Source organism: Bombus huntii, chromosome 18 (assembly GCF_024542735.1).
Source record: "Bombus huntii isolate Logan2020A chromosome 18, iyBomHunt1.1, whole genome shotgun sequence".
NCBI classification, from domain to species: domain Eukaryota; kingdom Metazoa; phylum Arthropoda; class Insecta; order Hymenoptera; family Apidae; genus Bombus; species Bombus huntii.
The window spans coordinates 2,787,201-2,796,091 of NC_066255.1; the positions used below are offsets into that span (position 1 = coordinate 2,787,201).

Sequence of the window (8,891 nt, forward strand, 5' to 3'; positions counted from 1 at the left end):
AACATCACGAATCACCAGGAAATTTGGAGATTTTTTTTTTCCTATTTTCGGCGTTCCCTGTTCACTAAATTATGTCACCCGGTAGATAGATCGTTCAGGGTCACGATAAATAAATATCGAGTATCGAACGAGTACGAAAACAGGGTGAGTAGGACACAGAGCGAAGAGAAGAACTTTCGTTGTTTCATTCGACGACAATCGACAATGAAGAAATTGAAGAAATTACTATTACTATTATTATTACTATTATTGTTATTATTAGCGTGTAACGTTTAAGAAATTGCGAACTGGTTTGAGCGTGTACAAGTAATGGAATCGCCATGGATATAGATCTTTAAGGGAAATAAGTTTTTATCAAAAACGTTTACGCTCGCTGTATCGACAATCAGTAGTTGTTCATCTACATCTCTTTATACATTCAGTGACATGATAATTTACAACTTCTGAGAATTTACAATGCAACGGTGCCTCATTTATAATCGCGTATAATTACACGCAAGAATCATTCTTGAAACGAACAAGAAAACGTATAACCACAGCTTCATGAATCTTACAAACCCTGTCCCTCGCTTTATCATTTCGACTTTTAACCCTTCGTATGTTTCCAAGCATTGTCCTATTTGCATATTTAATTGTTGTTGTTAACTGTTGTTGGAACGTCAGGATTATCAAAAACTGTCAAAACATCCTCACGAAGCTGTAACCTTAGTGTAAATAATCAAAATGTTCGTACAAAGTTTATAGCCCTAAAAACTCTTTTCATATCAAACAAAGTATCTTTTTCATAATTTTGGTGTTTTCAAACTGACTTGCAATAGCATTGCAAAGACACACACGTTACTCTTCACTCTATAAAATTATTTCTCTTTTCACAATAAACAAAATCTTAGACGTGAACGTGAAGATATTTAAGGGCTGAACACGTAGAGCAATTTAAAAATATTCCTATTGAGATTACATTGAGATATTCTGTGTACTAGACTAGATTAGCCGTGTAGTAGTGACACGCGTATGTAAATATGAGTGTATGGAAGTATGTGTGTGCACAGCGTCTCGAAAAACAGACGAATGCAACTGTTGCATTGGTAGCGCGGTAAAGAAGATGGTGAGACAAAGAAAGCGCTGAGACGCGTGCAAATGATATCCACGAAGATCCTGGCAATCGTTTATTAAATAAATCTAAAACTATTTTAATATAAATTCTAAGTGTAGCCTGAGTATTCCTTTACTTGTATTTCGGCAATTTTGATGCACAATTCTCAACAATTGCAAAAGAAAACTAATAAATTTGTAATATTAAAAGGTGGCCACCTGCGTCCTAATAAGGAAGAGAGTAGATTCAAAATACTTTTCACGCGCTCGACGATATTAAAGTCTTCAGGGACCGATCGATCTGCAGGTTACAGAATATTCCAAATATTTACGCGTGCGAGCAATGAAATTCGACATGGTTCGTATGAGAATACATGCGTGTCCGGATCCCTAAATCTACGAAAGATCCCGGCTATTTTCGCATATATCCCACATGAAGGTGTTGGCAGCAGATCCATCCAAAGCGAAAAGCACGAGTCTCCGGAGATTCTATTTCGCTGCTGAGTCACGATCCCGCGTTTGTCGACGTGAAAAGGGGGACTGTGTCCTCTTGGGGACGCCCTTACACACCTCCAAAGGCTTAGGTATTGGGGTTGATCTTCGTATGGGTCGCTGTCACTCTTTGATCCTCCGCGCTGCTTCTGAAAGGTAGAGCAACTTTGGTGAAACAGGAAGACACAACAGTGCGCAAGTTTAAGTTGACTTATACATAACTATGTATATTTTTTGTTAGATCAAGTGTTTTAGTCATACGATGTGACGAAAGTGTATGAAATATAGAACATTAAAAAGCATGGAATAAGCAAAAGGATTGGCTACTGAATGACTTGTATCCTGCCACCGGAAGACAGCTCTATCGAACATTTTGTATTTTTAGAAGATCAGAAGGTCTCGTCCACATCGTGCAATTTCGTCAGCCTCATTGATCAATAGCAAACCCTCTTCACATAAATCTAAAACTTTCACTTGTCTGTCCAGCTAATTACAGATACATAAAACAACATCACAATTCCTGAATTCCTTTTCAGAAGCTAGACAGTCGATGCTGGAAATTAACTAACAGAGCCAGCAAGCAATTGATCCTCTGAGTACACTTGAGTCGACCAAAAAGAGAAGCATTTTCACTTCCACCTGCCTAAAAACCTGCGCTGATTGAGCATCTTTCATTGAGTGACAGGCGGCGGGCGCGAGGCTGCAGTCTGAAATCAACGCGACTCGCTGAAAGGCGCAATCAGCCGCAGTTGGAACAGCCGCGACACGACAAGAGAAACACGTGTTTTTATCAGACTACGCGCAGGAAGAAAACACGACAACGAACCAGGCTGGCGATCGTGTCGAGTGAAAGTTTCAGATACACTTTAATGAAAGGCCGTTCGGTAGTTCCACTTTACGCGCGATATCCAGATGAAAAACGAAAGGAAAAGGCGATAATTATCGGTGCACGGGGATGGTAACGATGTTAACGCGACCCGTGACCCGCGACCCGCGACCAATTACCACCTGACATCGCTGCTTGAAAGCAATTTGCGTGCGGCGAGCAGGCTCTTCCGGCGACTCGCTCAAAGGAGCCCGGACCAGGCGAGAAAAAGCCACGTTTATAGCGGCTTACGTCGACAGTCGGCCTCCTCGGACGAGGAAGAATGGCCGAGTGAGTCGTAAAAGTGATTCATCACCTTTCGCGGCTACGGCTCGCGGAGTCGTTAGCGACGATCCTCCTCCTCTCTCGGTCGTCGTGACATCCTTCCTCCGGCAAGCCCAGAAGCTCGCCAGCTGAATTTCTCCGACGTGTTACACGTCGTGGCGGAAAGGCCCGCGTGGCGGAAAGATGAGCGTGGTCGTCGTGAAAAGTGTTCCATGGATGAAGGCGAAGATGAGTAGCGTTTAAGGGATGCTGCGGGAAAACATGCTACGATTATTATGATTCCCATTTTACGTAGTGGAAATTGTGATTAGGATTTGTGTCCGGACGATACTCGTCACAGGGCTAACTCTTTTACAGTGTCAATTATAACACGTCAGAGTTTCACATCTTAGATGATAATCAATGAAAATTATGTATCTTTCCTACCTGGGATCAAAAATACTGAATACTACATTCTGAATTCTTTCTCATTTTGGCATACCTTGAAAGGATCAAAGAACGCTGCTTCTGGTATTTTAAATCTCATAGGTCTTCGTTGTGATGGTCTATCAGACACTGTTTAATAAGATAAAATAAAACAGAACTTTGGATACATAACTGCAAAGAGGTTCCTTTAAAAATGCATTAATTTCTTCAATTAAAAACGTCTAAAAATTATATCTCTTCGTTTCTCTTCGAAGCGAAGCAAATTTAAATATGATAAAGTCTTCTTCCAACGTGTTTCCAATTAGCAGCTTTCCCACAGTTGGAGAAATGCTCGGAGCCACGTTCAGACGACACCAGGGAAACCCTTGGCGAGGGGAGAGTTTCTGTAAACGTCCCTCGGACACTGATTACCGCTCGAAGTAACGGAAAGAAGGAGGTAACTGGGTTAAGGTCGACCAACATCCGTGACCTCGACAATTACCATTCGACACCCTTCGTCACTGAAAGACAGTTTGCATACAACGAAAACGCTGGCGCATTGTTGGTAAAGGACCCTCGGACGCAAGCCAGAAATGTTTCCGAGGCTAATTGCTTTCAGACGACCCATCTATCCCTTCTTCCACTTGCTTCTTCAAGGACATTCGATATCTTCGTGCCACGTCTTATGCCTGCGACACAAAAGTGGATTAAAGTGTTTGCTGTTCAGACACGTAACGAGAAAAGAAATAGAGAAGAGAATTTATAAACTCGGAATAAAGATAGGATGTGGACTAAAAATAGCGTAAAAGATGATGTCTGGAAAAAGATGACGAATGGCGTTTTACTTTGTGGAATTAGTCCATGATAGAAGGAGGAAACGAGGTAAAGAGGTTAGCGCTGCGTTCGCTGACGTCTCGAGTGCCTCCACTGTACTTATGTTTTTATACGGCCACTCGAGAAAGCCTTAATTATTCTGTCTAGAAACCGTATATTGTTACACTTAATTCGCTGAAATTGTATACGGCTGTGTAGAAATTAGTACGTATAATTTCCACTATATTTTCTATTATTTTTATACTTTTTTCTACGAGACCTAATTTCTACCAAGACGTATCAACGACGTATAAAAATCGTAGACTGGCAACTTTGTAAGTGAATCATTTTCGTGGCGAGGTGATTTTGGAAAATCGTTGCTGCTCCAGGTGGTAAGTGCAAAGGGATGTCCTGGAGGCACGCAGGTCCGGCGAGAGCGGGACAGAGAGAAAAGAGGAAGAAAAGAGCTGACGGGAACGCGAGCTGGCAAGATTAATGGATTCGTATTGTCGGCATTTTTTCAAGCGTTTTAGGACTACTTTTGAGTGCAGGAGAGCGTCTCATTTTTCAAAAAGTCCGTGCCGTCTGTGGGCCCGATAGAAAAATCGCAATCGATTCGGTGCGCGTTAATGGTTCCGAATTAAGCGTGTTCCTGGTCTCTTCGCGTTGCTAGCCACGAACTATCGCCAAGCAGTCTCTCATAGGCTGCGTTACGTAAGAATGAGCATCGATAGTCGTCTTGTAAATACCTCGTCGAGACACGCTGAGGTGGTTCGTTTCTCATGACGCAACACACACTGTGACATTTTAACGCTTGATAGAGTTCTTGCACTTAGCGTGTACAGAGGATGCTGAAGCACTGGAAACGAAGCTTTTTGCATCTGGTTTGAAGTTTGGAAACTCGTAGTTAGGTTAAGCTCAGCGGGTATCGAAGCGAGCTTTTGTTCAGCTGAGAATTATAGAATTAGTAAGAAATTAATAAATGTATGGGTCCTCTATAATCGTGTGATCCCAGGCTAAGGTATATCACTTGAGTCAGCTGAGCTTCAATAACTCAAAATTCCATCGTGAACTTTGCACAAAATAATCAAAATCATTGTACATTAGGAGACACTTAGTCTGTAAAGAATAAGAAAATATTGCATATGAAAAAATGAATCAGATAACCTTCTCTTACATTATACTATGTATTACAAAATAAACATTTTAATAGCTACTTTTGCTCACAATAAATGTAAAAATAGTATTCAAGCATTTGATAAAATTTGAAGAAATAGTAAAGAATGATAGAATACTTTTAGTAAGAAATTAATAAATGTATGGATCCTCTATAACCGTGTGATCATTTGAACCAGCTAAGCTTCAATAACTCAAAATTCCATCGTGAACTTTGCGCAAAATAATCAAAATCATTGTACATTAGGAGAGACTTAGTCTGTAAAGAATAAGAAAATATTGCATATGAAAAAATGAGTCAGATAACCTGTTCTTATATCTTCATTATCACGCCGTTCTGAGCCAGAAAAACCTTTATTGCACATTCGTACATGGACTAGGGATAAAAACAAAAGAACATCTTAAACCTATCGATTAAATCTGTCGATTGTATCTAGAATTATCTTCTAGTTATTTTTTCTTGCAACTAACGCATCTGTATATGAATGGCGAGCACGAACTCACGTTGTCATTTTCAACATAACCTTTTCTTACTTTATGCTACTTATTATGAAATAAACATTTTAACAGCTACCTATGTTCATAATAAATGTAAAAATAGTATTCAAGCATTTGATAAAATTTGCAGAAACAGTGAAGACCTATAACTGTGTGATCCCAGGTTAAGGTATATCACTTGAGTCAATTAAGCTTCAATAATTCAAAATTCAATCATAAACTTTCAATAAAATAATCAAAATTACTATACATTAAGAGACACTTAGTTTATAAAGAATAAGAAAATATTGCATATGAAAAAATGAATCAGATAAGCTTCTCTTGCTTTATACTACGTATTACAAGATAAACATTTTAACAGCTACTTACGTTCATAATAAATATAAAAATAATATTGTAGCATTCGATAAAATTTGAAGAAACTAAAGAAGAAGTCAAAAAAGAAAGTCCAGCAACTTTTACGAGATTCTTAGGGACAACAAATTCTCTGTTTACCTGCCAAGGGCCTGAAGCCTAACCAATTTGCGGTATTTGTTGTTAATTTGAAGATTTACAGCAATCAGAAGCCGCACCTGAATAGGACGTCGAGCACGAACAACGTGGAAAAAGGTGGGAAACATGACGAAGGCGGAACAAGACGGAATTGGCGCCTTGGGACCTCCGATCCTCTTCCGACCGAAGATAGAAGTTGCAGCAGCTGATGAGCCGTAACCGATGAAGCACAATAACCCTCCGTAAGCAGTACCGCTATCTTTCATTCCGTCTTTCGTGGTCACGGTAGGTGCGCGATCTTTATCTACCACAGAGACCACGCTCGTGCAACGGAAGTCCACGCCACGCGAATATAACTCAAGTTGGATATCGCAGCTGCACGATCCGATGAAATTTTTGATTTTTTTTTTTTTTTTTCTGACGTATTACCGTTGATAATTTTTGGAATACAGTTTTATTTCTGTACAGTATTCGTCTATCTACATTGCACATTCGACTACCCCAACACATTAGATATGGTGTCCCATGCAATTTTTATTCTAACTTAACCTAAGTTTACTAATATTGTGGAGTAAGTTTACCAATATTTTTCATTCATCAGAATTCGTTATATTCTTCAAGTCATGAAAACGTACGATGGCAGAAATTAAAGTTGAGATTCGAAAAATGTTGTCTCACACTGCTATTATTGTTAGCCTAGGTTAGTCGTATATTCAGTTGTCCGGAAAGTGTCTTTCCTTCGCAAGCGTGTTTTTTACAACACAAACGTGGAACCAAGTCTGTGAAATGTTTATCTCAACAGAACAAAATGCATCGTACGTAGTTCGACAAAATAATGTAAAAAACATTGTGCGCTGATACGTCGCTGACGATATGCATTTTATCTTCTTAATATTATTTTTATCCGCAGGAATATATTTTATCTTCTTGATGCACGGAGCTGCAAAAACAGACGCTAAGTTCGGTGAAACGTAATTTTTCTTCGAATCTTCGAACGTAAGAAAACACCGCTGGGATCTATACACCGAGAAAGCTGACAAATGAATCAAGAAGTTCGAAACTTGCTGTCTGGAGAGCAGATCGTTGCATCGTCCGGAAGACGTCGAAATTTCTTTGACCCATTTTATCCTTTCGTTTCCGAACGTCTGCAGAGTTTACCACCCACGGCATGTCTGCTCATACGAATACTTTTCTCCGGCTGAAAAAATTCGATTCGCACAGTAATAAATCAAAGGTTGCAACCCTTTGGGTACGACAACCGACTGCCGGTTATGTCCTACAATCCACGGCTACCGTCTCTTCTCTAAGAGTACAGCTGGCTACTGATTATGCCACAAAAAGGCTTCGTTCCAGTTGATTACTATTGTCATTATTTACGAGTTATAAATTATTCAAATTTTCACGCCCCTAGGAAGAAAGGCCATTTGCTTATCTCAACCCTTTTACCATAATTTCTTTGCTTTCTCATCTTCCGGCTTCTTCACTTTCAACCTTTATCTGTCCTTCGAATCTCACTTGCACCAACTTTCTCCGATTGCGTTTGATGTATCCAAGCAACGGTACGCTTGGAATGTAATATAATTTAGAGTTGAAAGTAAAATCAGTAAACTGCGGATTTTTATACAAATTTATATTCATAGAAACATGAATTTGTGTTGGATAGATTATCGTGGTCGCTATCGTTCACTGTCGATTTTGGAAACGATCCATTCTCCAAATTGCAGAAACTTTGCATCTTTTATTTCTCCTTCATTTTCTTTTACTTCTGCTCCCTCGAAAAACTTACATTTTGGAGGAATTCCCAATCAGGTTTTATTCCTTTAACTATATTCATATAACAACATGGTTTTATTCCTTTAACTATATTCATACAACAACATGGGTTTATTCCTTTAACTATATTCATACAACAACATGGTTTTATTCCTTTAACTATATTCATACAACAACATGGGTTTATTCCTTTAACTATATTCATGAAACAACATGGTTTTATTCCTTTAACTATATTCACGAAACAACATGGTTTTATTCCTTTAACTATGTTCATGAAGCAACATGGTTTTATTCCTTTAACTATATTCATGAAACAACATGGTTTTATTCCTTTAACTATGTTCATGAAGCAACATGGTTTTATTCCTTTAACTATATTCATGAAACAACATGGTTTTATTTCTTTAACTATATTCATAGAACAACATGGGTTTATTTCTTTAACTATGTTCATACAACAACATGGTTTTATTCCTTTAACTATGTTCATAAAACAACATGGTTTTATTCCTTTAACTATGTTCATGAAGCAACATGGTTTTATTCCTTTAACTATATTCATAAAACAACATGGTTAAAGGAATGAAACCTGAATGAGAATTGCTCGAAAAATGTAAGTTTTCCAAGGAGCAGAAATAAAAGAAAATGACGGAAAAGAGAAGATGCAAAGTTTCTGCAATTTCGAAAATAGATCGTTTCCAAGATCGACAGTGAACGAAAGCGACCACGATGATCCATCCACTCTTCCTGCGAAGCTGGACGAGACTCTTTAAAGTTTCCTTGAGAAAGTTTGATGAGTCTATCGAACGCTATTATTCCATACCCCCTTCCTAGCACCCTTCTTCCGCGTTCTTTAATCATTCAGAGCGAATCAATCACCTATCCAGAGAAGCTCAGGAACGCTCGAATCACCCTCCATCGTCCGTGAAACTTCGTCGTCCCGAGTCCTCTCTGGAACGACGTTATCAAACGAGGCCATTTCCGTGGGCCCAGCGAA

At 39.0% G+C, this 8,891-nt stretch overlaps 1 long non-coding RNA gene across 1 annotated transcript; it reads right to left on the minus strand.

The window, feature by feature from the left end:
• Positions 1 to 982: 982 nt before the first annotated feature.
• LOC126875377 (uncharacterized) lies at positions 983 to 3,891 on the minus strand. The gene is made up of 3 exons (XR_007693390.1): positions 3,642 to 3,891; positions 2,766 to 2,983; positions 983 to 1,733 (listed from the first exon to the last, which is right to left on the minus strand). It is a non-coding gene; the product is annotated as an uncharacterized LOC126875377 (long non-coding RNA).
• Positions 3,892 to 8,891: the final 5,000 nt, after the last annotated feature.